Genomic DNA, 14,241 nt, shown 5'->3' on the forward strand with positions numbered 1-14,241 from the left:
GCATGTCATCTCCAGGCAGAGGTCATGCTGGTCCAAAGGTCCTCCCACAGAAATGTCACAAGGGATTTCAGGCTTGACCCATCCCCTACAGGCAGGGCCGGTGGATATCTTTAGCTTATTGCTATCCGTGGAGCATTATTTTTTTCAAATTTCTCACAATGTCCGGAAAGTTGTAAAAGTTGAAAAACAGCAGTTTCTAAGTTGAAAAATCACAAGTGGCACCCTGTTCTTCTCTAAGCCCCACATTCCCAGCCATCATTTTATGCAACCCCTGCTTTGGGTGGCTTCTACATACCACAGGGGCCATAAAAGAATATATGTTTCTCTTGGGGCAGGATCTCGCAGCAAAACTCTTCCCTAAGGGCCTGAATCCTTTGTTAGTGAGGGGGGGGGGGGGGGGGAAGGAATTGTCCTTCAGGGCCCAGAGTGACAAGGGAGCCTTTGGCGTGTCCAAATGAAATATTTTGCTGAAAGTGAATCAGAATGAAGTAAGAGCACAGTTCAAAAACAGTCCTTGGCGCCACAGCTGATCTTTTCAGTTTACTTCTTTCCAGGACAGGAAAAAGACTTACCCTCCAGGGCATGGATTAAATGAGGTTCTCAGTGGACAGGATATCCTTGTTTGGGCAGGAACCCCCCCCCCCAAAAAAAAAAAAACTGGCAAAAATCGATAACAGTCTTTGCACAGAGAATCCCAATTTCCTCTCAAGTGGGTGTCCTCAGGCGTCTCATTTTGGCCGTGCTCACAATTATCCAATGTCTCAATGAAGGCCCTCACTCTCTCGAATCCCACAATGGAAGGAATCCACACTGGAACCTACCAGTTTTCGATGGTCCTCTCTTTGAGGGAAGTTAAGGGGCAGCAAAATCTTCCTCCTGGCTCTTGTAATGAAAAGTTCTTATCCCCAGACTGAGTCCAAACATTAGAAGACCTCTGCTGCGTGTCACCACCCTATACCTCTGCCCTCATTAAAGAGTGCAGAGGGGCAGGTTCTCCTTACCCAGGCCCCCCGAGGAAAAGCTTCACCATGATGTGTTCCCAAGCAACACCCAGGTGTCTCACAGCCTCCTTAGCTAGAAAAATGGAAAAAAATTCCCCAAACAAGCCAGAGAACCACCCTGCAGCCAAGATATGGGCTGCAAAAGCAGCTTCCTTGACCTTGCCCAGGAACTACAGGCAGATGGTACCTGAGTCCAAATTTAAGCCCCAAAATCAGATGAAGGCAAAAACCCCAGCACCTCCTCTAACTTCAAAAAACAAAGCTGCCACAGTCTCTCAGTAGAGAGCTGCTTTTATAACCTGCCTGAGGGACAGCCACCCCAGCTCCCTTAAAGGAACAGCTGTACCAAAAGGCACCTCCTCATAATTTCCTAGTTAAAAGGGGTTTCCAGGGCAATATCAGTAGTGAGCCCCAGTGGGTCATTTCAGTTACTTTAGCAAGCAATGAGAATGGATAAGGAGAGGTGAACTTAAACCTTAGAATGAAAGATTGGTAACTGCAGCACAGAGCAGTGGATTTCAGACAAGATGATTAACAGCCAGCATAGAAAAAAATGACAGAGCAGACAAATACAGATTCTGGAGCACCTAACTGGAAATGGTGACACATGCCATTGATGGGTGTGACATGCTGATGTATACAGAAAAGCACAGCAAGGTAGCTTGGTTCTTCCGCTGGATACTGTATAAACACTAAGAACATCGCTGTGCCAGAAAAACAATGGGATATTAACTCTAACATAATCGCAGAGGATGAAGAAGTTGGGATCACCTGGGACATTCCTATTCCAACTGAAAAAAAGCTTGATGCAGTCAGAGACCAAGAAAATGTGGTATAAAGATGCAATAGCTCCAAACATATTGTGTGCCACTGGCTTGATTAAAAAGAACTTCCAAGTGTTCCTTGATATGTTGCCTGCACATATTACATCCAATGAACTCCAAAAGAAAGCTCTTTTTGGCACAATGTAAGTATTAAGAAAAGCACTAGTAGTAAATTTGCGAGACTACGATCAAACCTGACATACCTTGGCTGACGAGTGAGGTTCATTCCTGTCATGGTACACATAGAGTAAACCCATTTGGATTCTTACCCTCTAGAGCACAATATTCTGCTGATGTTTCTGATTCCTTTGTTGTTGTGAATTCACATTAAGTGGGTCATTTTCTAAGCCTATCGCACGCGATAACTTGCCGGGGGCGGAGTCAGGGTGGAGTCGGGGCAGGGAGGGGAGGAGTAGGGGCGGTAAGGAGGCGGACGTGGTGTTATCTTTGCTGCTGGCGATAAGGTAAGTTACATTATCGTCGCCAGTAGAGCACCCAATAGCGCCACCTTTCACGGTGGTGCTATTGGGTGCGAAAGCCGGCAGTGATAACACTGCGGTGGTGCGATCGCTGCCGGCTTTCGCAGGCCCGCCGCCCATTACCACTGGATTCACCATTCTCTGCGAGAATGGAAAATCCAGGCCTATGTTGGTTAAATATCTTATGGTGCTCAACCATGTAGAGGCTTTGCTGTGTATGATGTCTGTAGGAGATAGTATGATCAAGTATAATTCTTAAACAGGTTGAACTATGCCATAGGGAAAAGTGTACCCACCTATTCTGATGATACCGATGGCTCCTGGCTCAGTGATATTCAGCTAGAAGAATGATTATACTTAGTGACTTTCATTTTCAGTTTTTATTTTATTTTGCCTGAGAATTTTAAGGTTATAACAAAAATAAAATTAGTGGAAAAAAGTCTTTTCACCGATTTTTCTCCTGTGTGTTATTTCAAAGTAATTTTTCTACAGATTAATTTTGTTCTAACATTGAAATTCCTTGGCAAAATAAAATAAAAACTGAAAATGTAGGTCCCTAATTATACTGAATTGCTAATCTATTGATTCTCATATTTAGACCCCACTTATGGAAATAGCAATGAATTCCATGCCAATACTCAAGTGTCTTGTTAGGTTATATAAAATATTGTCTTTTTTTTGAACTGCTATGGCAACATCAGTTACATATATATGCTTTGATGCTGAATATGGGAAACCTGAAGCATATGCATTGACTTGTTCTGATTCTAGTACTTGACCTTGAAGAATTCTATGCTTTGGAATTTGTATCCCGTCAGGAACAAAGTTGTGTGGTAATAAACAGACATATGTGCATCCAAAAAATGATTTTTCACCCAATTGCATATATTCTATTTATTCTTTAAATTCATATAAAGACAGAGGCAGTGAATACATAATGATTTTTATTTAAACAGACGTTTAATTATCATGGTTCATGAGTGCAGAAAGAGTCTTCATTTCTCGTGAGCATAAAAGCCACTAATTAGTTATGGAAACACTTTTCCTTATAAATGAGCATAGAGAATAAAAACATTATTTAATTGGCAACCATAATAGGGAAAATTTACTAAACTCAAATGCCACCGGTGTGCATGCTAAACTGTTTTAGCTTTGGCAATTAATAGCTGCATAACCAGTTAAAGAACAGAGTGCATTCTAAAGTAGATAAAATGCTTAAAGTGCATATCATAAGCCTTAGCACCTACATACATGTTAATGGGCAAAAAAGTACGCATATAATCCATAATATATAGGGCTTGGTAGTGTGTCCGTCAGTGCTCGCGCATGTTCCCCAACCCGCCGATAGATGGCGCTATAATATATCGGGCTTGGTAGTGTGTCCATCAGTGCTCGCGCATGTTCCCCAGCCCGCCGATAGATGGCGCTATAATATATCGGGCTTGGTAGTGTGTCTGTCAGTGCTCGTGCATGTTCCCCAGTCCGCCGATAGAAGACACAGGCGGCTCCCTGGATGCCCAAACATGCCATACAGTGGCATGTCACAACACCAGTTACAAGAGGTACTCCTGGGGGAATTCAGCGCTACTGCGGAATGCAGATTTTGAGCAGAATTCCTCCTTCCTGCAGATTTCCTCCCTCACCTCGCCGATTTCCTCCCTCGCCGGAAGACTATTCAAAACCAGAAGGACAGCGGCCATCATGGGACAGGCAGAAAATAGCAGAGGAAACCCTGGCATTGCGCGAATGGAGCCCGTCCCGTGACACACGCTCCGTTCGCGGTGAAGATGAAGGCCCGGTGCGCCATTCGCAGTGAAAAGGGAAGGTCCCCGTGTGCTGCGTTCGGTGCGCCCGGGACTTCATCTTCGCTGCAAATGTCGCACCAGGCCTTCATCTTCACCGTGAACGGCACGGGTCCTGCGGCATGCCGGTGAGAGAGAATGTGTGTCGGGGAGGGGAGAGTGAGAGAGAGCAGGAGGGTGTGAGAGAGAGCATAGGGGGGATGCCGGTGAGAATGCGTGTGTGAGAGAGGGGGGTGACAGAGAGCATGGTTGGTAAGAGGGGTGTGGGGAGGATGTGAGAGAGAGCATGGGAGGTAAGAGAGGGTGGGTGGGGGGATGCTTGAGTGTGGGTTTCAGAGAGAGGTAGCCTATAATGAGGGGAGGGGGAAGCTGGTGAGAGAGAATATGTGTGTGAGAGAGGAGAGGGGGTGTGGGAGAGTGCGAGAGACAGCTTGGTAAATAAACTTTGCCAGCCCCGGCTTAAGCAAATGTGCCTCCACGTCCCTTGCCTGGGTGAAAACAATTTTGTTTTTCCTTTTCAGCTAACGCTTCCATACAAGAGCATATGTGCCAATAAAAAGGCTCGCCGCCCGGGCGTAGAATAGATACAGTTGCTAGTCACATAATAAGCTTACTAGATGTTACTTATTTTTATGTATTTAAAATATTTATATCTCACCTATCCAGTGTCCTAGGTGGTTTACAAAAAATAAGATAGATAATCATAGAAATCAAAACATTGGAGTTACAAAAATAATAAAACTGACATCAGCCAAAAAAAAACAACAGACCAACATCCTACTGTGGGATAGACTAATTTGACATTAAATGCTGACTTAAAAAGTTAGATTAGCATTCCCTATATGCCTATTGAAACAACTTCCATTTTTAACCTTTTCCTAAAAGTCTGCAAACAAGCTTTGGTCTGTAGATGCTCAGGCAAAGAGTTCCAAAGAGCAGGACCAGCGGAAGCAAAAAGCCATTCTTTTGTTTTACATAATCTTGGTCACTAAACTTTTGCTATTTAGGCAACGAACATTAATGCAAAAAATGTATTACCCATTCCAGCACACACATGAATCACTGTGTACATATGTATATATGAAATTTGCGTCATCTATGTGTCGGTCACTATATCCATCATGCTCAAAATCTCATATTTGTGCCATTTTTTTTGACCATTTTATGCTTGATTCCATTTTCTTAGGCTCTCTTTTCAATGCCCCACCCAAAAGTGTCTCTTAGGAATTGTAACTAATGGTCTTATTTACTAAGGAGTCATTTTTTTTATAAGGATTTATGTATGTTAAACTGGGTTTTACATGCATAAATGCACATTAGGCACATAAATGGCTTTTGAAAACTGCTAGTTTTATGCATAGAGCTCTTTTGAAAACTCACTCCATAGAACTGAATTGTCAAAAGGTTTTATGCGCATAAATGCACTTTACATGTATAAGTGGATTTTTGAAAATTGTTATGAAATATGCTAACTTAAAGGTGAATTTTAAAAGTCCTATGCGCATCAAAGCCGGGAGATATGTGCAGAAGTCACGCCCCCACGGATTTTAAAAGGCGTGTAAGTACACGTGTATCTCCCAGTACACACACAAAACGTTTTCTGAAAATAGGGGCGGGATTTGAGTGGGTCATGGGCATTCCAGGATGTTTTAATGAAACCAGTGTGTAAATACGTATGCGCACAAGTGAGAGCTGGGGGACCTCTTCTACATAACTTTACTTCTGCTATGGATGGCAAGTAAGTTGTAAAATAAAAAAATCTAGGCTAGTAGCAGGGTTTTAATGGTTGGGGCAAACAGGGTAAAAGGAAGGCTTTTTAGCCAGGAGGGGTTAGGTTTAGGGATGTGCATTCATCCTGGTTTGGCCACCCCGAAAAACGAAGCAGATTTTCCCGAAATTTCAGGAAAATTCGTTTTTTGGGGTTAGCGCTCACTAACCCTGAAATTCGGGGTGGCCGAAAAAAATCAGCCCGAACCGCAAGAAAACGATATTTCCTGCGGCGGGCCGATAACGAAGGCCGAACCGAAAGGTTAGGCTGAATCACATCTCTAGTTAGGATGTCCTATCCTTTACCTGGGTGAACTGGGAAAATTGATTATTGCGTCAGTGTGCAAGTCTACAAAATTTTTCTACACTTATGCAGTAGAGACATTTGCGCACACATGTGTATGTCTATATAAAATTGTGTGTACATGTATAAGCGTACAGCCTATTTTATACTATGTGCGCATATATGCGCATATGTTATAAATTGGCTGCATCCATTGGCACGAGTCAGCATATGCACATAAATGTGCACCCGTGCAGCTGTTTGAAAATTACTGATCCTGTGCATATTTAAAATTACCTCCTAGATATTTTCCCATAGACACAGGATGGGAGAAAATGTCTTATAGATCAATATTCAAAGGGATCTAGCTGGCTAAGCAAGAACTTAGCTGGCTAGATTAAAGCCCGATGGGCAAACCTTTGCTGGCTTCTGACACCCAATTTCAAAACCTGTGAATCTAGGGTTGTCTACACACTTCCCTGTACTCCAGAGACTTACTTGCTTGATGCAACTCAGCATAAGGAAATATTGGCATTGGATACTAAGTACATGCCTATGTTTGCCCTGAAGAGAGCCAACAATCTTCAAGATGGCTTAGTGAGCTCTGCATAGACATGAAAAACGGACACTATTCATGCCACAGCTGTAATATTTGCCAGTGAAGTGTTATTTTTCCTTCCTGTGAGCTACATACATTTCAGCAATTTTCTACATGCAGATCTAAGGGTGTCATATACATCATTTGGTACCTGTATCCATTGTTATATATAGAGAAGACTTTGAACAGTTTAACTTGGGTTCAAGAACATTTGAGCTGAATTCCTTGACCTTGCTTGGATATGCTATAATGGCACATTGGATGGCAGCCTCACACATGTTGGAAGATTTGTGGTTCTCAGTATTATTTCAACCACTTTCCAACAGAAAGGGAGGGGATTTTAATAAAATGCTTTTGCAATATGAACAATGGTTTATTTATTACTGGAATACTGTTTCTTCCAATGGACTTAGCAAAGAAATTGAGTGGGCTGTATTTTGTTAATGAATTGGGGTGACATCATCTGGATCTGTGATATGATTGGGTTAGCTTTTCAATATACATCAATGTCTTGTCATCAGTTACCTTTCTATGTTCCATAGCAACCATGTTCTTCAGTCTTGAAACTGCAATTCAATTTATTCTAATATAGAAATATTTCACTGGGTTGGGTTGATATGAAGTAAAATAGCATTAATGCAGTTTAATTTTCATACAGAGTTGATTCCATCATCCCCTGAAGCAGACGCAACATTTGTCAAAACACTATTAGTGTCGGGCTGAGCCCCATGAATCTACAAAGCAGCAATGACAGAATTCACTGGCATCTGAAAGGAACTTTTTAAGTTAAGTACTTTATAGTTAAGTACTTTATAGAGAGGTATGTACAACACATATATTTATCGCTAAAATTTTCTCTGGGAGCTATAACGTTGGTGACCCTTTCTATCAAATGGGTAAATGTTTTGGACAATAAGAGACTGCGGGGCCTTTGATCTAGCAGTGTTATGGTTTGTGGGTATGTGGACCCTTGGCCCGAAATGGGAGTTGTTACCACCTGTGGAGAGGAGCCCCACAGGTCCACACCGTCGGGAGGCGAGGTCAGGCACAGCAGGGAGCTTTAGGTGAGGCTTTGGAGATACCAGGGTGAAGGCCCCGAAGGGGAAGGTGCCAGACAGGCCGCAGAGCAGGAGGCACAAGACTGGCCGTGCAGGAGATATTCTGGAGAGGCAACCCCGAGGGATGGAGCTGCGCAGTGAAGGAGGTGCTGATGTAATGACGTAGGCCAACCCATGGAGCACAGAAGCCCGAGTCTGGTCTTCACTAATGATGTATGCACAACCCCGAGGAGCGGGAAGCTCTAACAGTCTCTGTATAGCACGGAAGCACTGTCCCGAGGAGCGGAGGAGTGCTGGCAGTCTCAGTATAGCACGTAGATGCGACCCCGAGGAGCAGGGAGGTGCGGATAGTCACAATGTAGCACGAGAGCACTGCCCTGAGGAGTGGGGAAGTACTGACAGTCTCTTGAGTAGCAAGTAGGCGCAGCTCCAAGGAGCAGGGAAGCACTGACAGTCTTGTACGGCACGTGGGCACAACCCCGAGGAGCGGGGAAGCACTGAGGTAGAACTCCTGAGTGGCAGAAGTATTCTAGGGGCAGCCCTGAGGAGCGGGGGAGCCTTGCAGGATAGGACTCCAGGAGGCGCAGGGCCAACCCAAGGAGCAGGGGAAGCCAGGAGACCAAGTCCCCGTAGAGTGCGCACACTGGCCCCTGAGGAGCAGGTACCAGACAGAATCCAAGTCCACGGAGTCTGATAGCGTAGTCACAGGAACACGGAGGCAGGAGCTTGTAGAGACATTCAGAACTTGTTGCCAAGTCAGTTAGTTGGAGGCGAAGGTGGAGCTTAAGTACCCAGTTCCGCTGACATCAATCAGCCCCTGAGATTCCCGCCGAAGAGGCTTCAAAGGAGGGTCCAGTGGCGCGCACAGGTGCCTAGGAAGGCCCGCAGTCAACGTAGGTGGCGGTGGCGTCCAGGCCAGCACAAGGAGCCCCAGGGAATGTGGGGACTGGCCTGCACCGCGAGCAGACCCCGGGAGGGCAGGAGAACGGTGCAGGAAGTAAGTAAACGCGGTCGCAGCCGTCTGTGACCGACGGGTATAACAAGCAGCTGATGGACTTGGTTTTAGTTGCATAAAATAAAAACACAATGGCTGCTATGCACAATTTATGACACCAGTACAGTGAAGAAAATCTGTATATTTTTTCTACCCATTTTTTGTGTCTATGTAGTTTATAGCTTTTGACAACTGACTGAGCTATCTGTTTAAATTTAACCTCCAAAATCTCATTAATTGGCTATATTTAGCTGCTTAAATTCTGGGCAGACCTGGGAATAGGGTTAGAGTCAGGGAAATAAGGTGACTAGCATTGATATTCAGTGCTAGCCACCTAAATTGACTGGCCAAACCTTGGTGCTGCAAGAACAGACCTAACTCTGACTAGTCAAAGTCCATCCCAACAACAAAAAAAAGTCTCTAGCATTCCAATCCCTTCTCTCACCCTGAAGATTTTTTAAGTCATCAAGACTCCAAATCCCTATCCTCTCAATCCCGTTCCTTGTTTTTTTTTTTTTTATGTGCCAGTTCAAAATCCCAATCCCCCCATCCTGCTTAGAAAAAAACTGGGTTGCCCCCCATTTCCTTCCATTGGACATCTACTTTCACTCCTCGAGACCTGCAGAGCCCCAAATAGTCTTTGTGAAGCTGAGCAGGATGACAACCAAATCTTATCTTCTTCCACCTCAGCTGCTTACCGGATAGTATGTTATATTTACAAGCACCACTCCTTTGACAATTCAGCTATGAGGGGGGTAATTTTAAAAATAATTTACATGATTAAAGCTTGGTTTTACACATGTAAATGCACTTCACACGTGTAAGCGAGCTTTTGAAAATTGTTACAATATATGCCATTGAATTGTCAATAGGCTTTACATGCACAAGAGCAGCACCGTGAGGGAATGTATAAGAAAATCCCTCAGAACGCCTTAAAGGACTGGCCACAGTTATCTGGCCAGGTTTTCCTTAAGTCCTAAGCCAGCAAAGGATTCTGGGTCCAGGAAGGATCTCTGCAGCCTAGCATAAGAAGGCAGGGCCCAGAAGGGTGGAATAGGCCCCAGGGAGAAGGCAGGAAGCCAGCCTATCTCAGAAATTGGTAATTTTCAAAGGAAATACACATGTAAATGTAACGTACTATCATAGGAATTTTCAAAAACCCATTTATGTGCTTATATGTGAATTTTAAAACAGATATGTGTGTGTACAAAATAGCAGACGTGCATGAACATAACATATATTCATGCAAACGCTATTTTATAAACCTCGCACATGAACGTGAAAGTACCAATGGGCGAATAAGTTTTCTTGTATAAAAAAGGGACGGGTTGGGATGGGTCAGGGATGTTCTAGGGCAGGACTAACATGTACACTCGTAAGTTGTGATTTTATAACCTGTTACCTATGCATATTTATTTCCACTCTTTTTCAGGGGTAGGCCAGAATTAAACTATAACCAAATACTGACAGGGTGAGGGGACAGGGTAAACTGGGGAAGTGCAGGCTGAATATAAAATTCTTGTGCATGTATACTCACGTCCACATACAAGCGTATAATATGGGTGTGTGCGCTTGTTTTAAAGTTACTGTCCCTAAGTGCACTTTTGCATATAAAACATATTGACAATTCATTGGCATATACAATATTGTAGCACATTTCAAAAGCCCACTTATACACGTAAAGTGCATTTACACGTGGAAAACACAGTTTTAAGCATGTAAATCATTTTGAAAATGAATAGTTAAGTGCTGGTAGTTGAGAGCCTACTGGCACATAGTATTCATTTATTCACCAATCTCTTCGGAACTGGATGAGGATTAGTGTCTTTAATGATGGTGCAGTAATTAAATGAATGTTACGTGACTGTAGGATCTCAGCTACCAGCGCTTAGTGTTCATCTGACGCAAGGGGAGTGAAGACCCTGTCATCCCCCATTTTGGCTTCATAAAGAAGTTTTGAGGCTCTGTGGGGTTCTGTAAGGTAAAGGAGAGGAATGAGGACTACTCCAGTTTTTTTGTTGTTTTTTTAAGAAGAGAAGGGATGAGGGTCATGTTTTTGGAACCTGACTTTTTTTTTTTACTTTGAAGGTATTGCTTTCCTACCTTCCTGCTGCTCCTTAAATTTGAAAATTGGCCCTGGGGCGAGCCAGATCCCTACTTTCTCTCCCTCCAGGCTCTTTGTCTTTGAAAAAAAAAGGCCCATAGTAGAGGTTTTGCCCTCCTTTCCCTCCCTACTGCCCCCAGAAGATGAGTGCTGCTTGGGATTCCTCTCCCTCCCTCCCTCCCTCCCTCTCTCCTGTCCTCCTCCACCCCATTGTATCTATGAATATATCAAAACTTAGTTGCTGTTTCATAGTGGTTGACTTTCACTTATTTCGATATGAAACTTGACACAATATACCACCAGCTTAGTCTTCTTCCCTTTGTGTCCCTCTGTTGCTACACGCAGTTTACCATATGATTTTCCAATTCTATAACTAGTCCAACACCTAGGACCTTTTCTCTCAATTTCTTTTACCTGTTGACCTCTACCTACCCCCTATATCTGTCCTGCATGGGCCCAGATTGTGCCTGGTTTTGTTTACTAATACCTCTGCTCGTAGATTATTCCGGGCATGCTCTGAAATTTCCTTTGAGCAATTCCTCCCTGCAACTTCACATTGACTTGAATTATTATCATTTTAAACGGAAAATGCTTCCTTCAGTTATATTGAAACTTGCCAAATATTCAAATGTTTCTTTCACATTTGTCCTTTCCCTTTTCTCTTCCTGAAAGTTCTTTTTCATTCCTTACATCTATGTGTAAAGTTTCTTTTGCAGGCCCTGTACTATTTTGGTAACCCTTCTCTGACCTGCTTCCATCCTATCATAATCTTTACCTTCCTTTATACCACCAAGAAAACTCTCAGCTTTCCCTGATGCTATATTACACTGGCAAACTCCAGGTCATCTGAGAAGATTGCACCCGGGACCATTTCCTGTGTGGCAGTTCTCCTAACTAAAAAGTAACTAATGGATTTCTGTATTGTGGATGCATAATTTTACATGTTTTGTTTTTTTCATTGAAGCTAGACTTCCAACCCTGTGATATCATCCACATTTTTTTACTTCCTGTTTCATTCTTTCACCCCTCCTGGTATACATATCTCTGTTACAGATTTTTGTTTTTTATCATCTGCAAACAGAAAATTTTCTTTCATGTCCTTCTACATTGTCACTAATATATTGAGAAGAACTGGTCTAGCACTGAGCCCAGAGGTACCCAGCTTTTCACGTTACCTTCATCAGAATGGATTCCATTGACTACCACTCTCTGAGGTCTGTTACTTAAGCAGTTCCCCCATAGTTCTCTTGGCTTGTAAAAGTCAGAATCTAAAGTATGACAGAGCACACAAATATTAGCATACAAAAAAAGAAGTGCAAACACTGAGTATGCAGTGAGGCCAAACTATGATACACAAAAAAATACAGAAAACAATAACAAAAAAAATAAACAGTAGAAACTTCCAGAGAGGTGGCAGTAATAGTTTGTTTTAGAAAAAAGTACATAGAGGCTAATGGCACCTCATAGACTAGCAAATTTATCGAGGCATAAACTTTCAAGGGCAAGAGTCACTTCATCAGATGCTGCCAGCATCTGCATCCCTTTTGATAGGGTAGATTCACACAGTTAACCCCTGGAAAGATTTATCTACACTTTTATAGTGTGTTGTATTTCTACAAGGGTAGCCCAGCAGAATAATTTAAAGGGATCACATCTGTTGTTGCTCACTTGGCACAGCTAAAACGCATCATGTGATATATTCTCACAATTAAAGCTGCCATTATAAAAGGGTGTAAGATGGACACTTGTATTTGACGTACCATGGTAGCTGTAAGAATAATCTACTCTTTTATGCTTATTGCTGGAAATTTTATTATTCCTGTATCAGAACCTTTTAGCCCAGGCCAGATTTGGAGGAAGTGACCAAAACAGAGTCCTTAACTGGGTACTAGTTGATCAGTCCTCATCTCTTAAATGTATGACAAGATTGGTAGATGCCTGGGCTCCATATCCAGCATCCTAATGGCTTGCCTTTTGAAGTTAAACTGATCAAAGGATAAACAAAGAAAGAGCTGTCTAAATCTCATCCAATGAATAAACCCATCCAATGAATAATCTCAAAAGAAAGAAGTTGTGGTCAGCCATCACTTCCTGCAGATAAGCCATATTTTATCTTTGTCGTCCCCCCCATCCCCCCACCCCACAGTGCAGGTTTACCAAAACATCGGCTGATATCAGGGTTTAGATTTTGTCTTTCTACTATTTTTACTTGCAATTTGAAATTTTTCTAAAAGAGACTCCAATGTATTTCAGTGGGGTAAATGATTGTAAAGCCCATCCTGTGTCACTTCTGTTAGTCACACTTAGATCATGTCCAGCTTTCTGACACCACAGTAGGACTTTAGAGTGTGTGCTATAGATGTGTTCCATTTTGCATTTACAGTGATTTAACACTTCTTTCTTTTGAGGTTAAACTGATAAGAGATATATAGAGGAGACCTTCAGGGATGTAGTAGAGCAGCCCCAACTCACGAGTCCAGTCTAGCAGTCCTTCTGCTGTTTTGGAGAAGCAAGGTCCCCTGGCAGGAAACCATCACCTTGGTGTATTAGGAAGTGACCCTGAAGCAAATCCTGGTCTCAAGGTGATGCTTTGTCCTCTCTCACGAGGATGTGCCTCCAGGGGTCTGTGCCCAGTGGGGAAGGGTTAGGACAGCCATTATAGTGGGTGATTCAATCATTAAGAATGTAGATAACTAGGTGGGCGTGAAGATTGCTTGATAACTTTCCTGCCTGGTATGAAGATAGCGAACCTCATGCGCCTTCTAGATAAGATTTTAGATAGTGCAGGGGAAGACCTGGATGTCATGGCCATGAAGTTATCTATGACATAGGAAGGTGCAGGAGGGAAGTGCTGAAAGTTAAATATAGCCTCTTAGGTAGGAAATTGAAATCCAGAAACTCCAGGGTTGCATTCTCAGAAATGATCTCTGTTCCATGTGTACAATCAAGCTATGCAATTGCAGGAGGACATGTCAAGGCATCTAACTTAGCGGGTTTCAAAAGAGGATTGGACAAGTTCTTGAAAGATAAGTCCATAAAAAGTTATTAGCCAGGTAGACTTGGGAAAGCCAACACTTATCCCTGGGAGTGAGATATAACAAATAAATCAACTATTAGTGTTTTCTAATTGGGGATCTGATAGGTACTTATGACCCAGACTGATCACTGTCAGAGACAGGATGCTGGGCTCGATAGACCTTGGTATGACCAGGCATGGCACTTCTTATGTTCTTATGTTAGGTGTGTACTATTTGATTACTGGTCTTTTCCAGAAGGTGGCAGAAGGCACGCCCGGCATCAAGCAAGTCATCATCGGTGCCATTGGCCGGCC

The sequence above is a fragment of the Rhinatrema bivittatum genome, chromosome 2 (assembly GCF_901001135.1).
Source record: "Rhinatrema bivittatum chromosome 2, aRhiBiv1.1, whole genome shotgun sequence".
Classification (NCBI taxonomy): domain Eukaryota; kingdom Metazoa; phylum Chordata; class Amphibia; order Gymnophiona; family Rhinatrematidae; genus Rhinatrema; species Rhinatrema bivittatum.